The 1,560-nt window shown below is 39.5% G+C and overlaps 1 long non-coding RNA gene across 1 annotated transcript in view; it reads left to right on the top strand.

Annotated features, from left to right (window-relative positions):
* Positions 1-635: 635 nt before the first annotated feature.
* Positions 636-1,560, top strand: part of LOC308081434 — a 4,826-nt gene continuing 3,901 nt past the window's right edge. Inside the window, exon 1 of the long non-coding RNA XR_013932850.1 lies at positions 636-762. This is a non-coding gene — a long non-coding RNA (uncharacterized lncRNA). The remainder of the gene's footprint in view (positions 763-1,560) is intronic.

The raw sequence follows: 1,560 nt of genomic DNA, 5'->3' as shown, positions 1-1,560 counted from the left end.
GTGACCTTGTAATGTAGATCTGCTTTTTTCGAACATTTTAGTACTTTTACTTTTGGTACTTTAAATACATTTTGATACCAATACTTTTGTACTTTTACTCAAGTAAATTTTGAATTACGGACTTTTGCTTGTAACAGACATTGCAGTATTGATGCTTTTACTTTTACACCACTGGGTCCTGGTATGAAAAAGTTTGAGAACCCCTTTAATTGAATGGGTTAATACCTGTTTTCAACCAGCAGAGGGCACAAGAGGACACCTTATTATAACTTACCAAATCCCTATGTTGTTTCTGAATGGTACAGTCCATAAAATATACAGTAGGAGACATACAAATCCGATCGCAGTGGAACGACCTCACACCCTCTCTCACACACACACACACACACACACACACACACACACACACACACACACACACACACACACACGTCTCACACACACACACACACACACACACACACACACACACACACACACACACACACACACACACACACACACACACTCCTGGCAGTAGAGCTCCAGTAGCTACACACATACAGTAGTTCACACACACACACACACACACACACACACACACACACACACACACACACACACACACACACACACACACACACATTACAGGCACAGTGCACGGCACGCAGAGACACAACAAAACACACCTGCTGCTGCTGTGTAGTTCTTTATGCAAACAACTTGTAGGATACACTTCAATGGCAATACGACTGGCGGATTTAATCACCATATTCATCCTCAGTAAGTGACTCTTTTATCCCTTTGATTTATTGATATTTATGAAGGAAATCATGTAAAGTAATAGGCTAACGCGATTTTAGAGGGTGTTTTAAAAAAATTCTAATCGAGTAGCCCACGGATGCCTGCAATTGATTCGGGAAAAAAAGTAGGCTGTATATTTATTGGACATTATTTTGGTGAATCTTGGAACCCCGCGGGTACTGGGTAGCCATCCCACGACGGTCGTCTGTCTGTTGACCGTCATGGATAAACTTTAACCTGGTGTTTGAACTTTCCCCCCTTTTAGCCCATGCATCTACATAAACGTTCAGATTTCAACTATAAAGTGCTTACCCTATGGCCACTGATGTTAAAATTATGCATGGGTCTCTCAGAAGTACCCATATATTCTGTATTGTTCAATAAAAAGCATTTTAATCCGATCAGTGGCCATTTTCTCATAGAGTTATAAGGTATCAGAGTGCAGTACACCTCCCAACCGACAGGGTCGCGCAGTTGAACGCATATGGAGAAATTACGGAAAAAATGGCCACCGATCGAATTAAAATGCTTTTTATTGAACAATACAGAAGATATGGGTACTTCTGAGAGGCCCGTACATAATTGTAACATCCATGGCCATGGGGTAAGCACTTTATATTTGAAATGTTTAGCTAATAATTAATTATTGTTATTTCAAAAGATTGAATTTAAGATAAATTCAAATTATTATTTTTTTAAATCTAAGAAATTACCTACATACAAAAATAGCAGATCTACAGGCAGCTCACAATATGCTTCGCATCATGATGCGTTGTA

Source organism: Gymnoscopelus braueri, assembly GCF_963280865.1.
Source record: "Gymnoscopelus braueri genome assembly, contig: SCAFFOLD_227, whole genome shotgun sequence".
Lineage (NCBI taxonomy): Eukaryota > Metazoa > Chordata > Actinopteri > Myctophiformes > Myctophidae > Gymnoscopelus > Gymnoscopelus braueri.
Note: the sequence above shows the minus strand (reverse complement) of the source record. Positions and strands in the feature narration are given on the sequence as shown.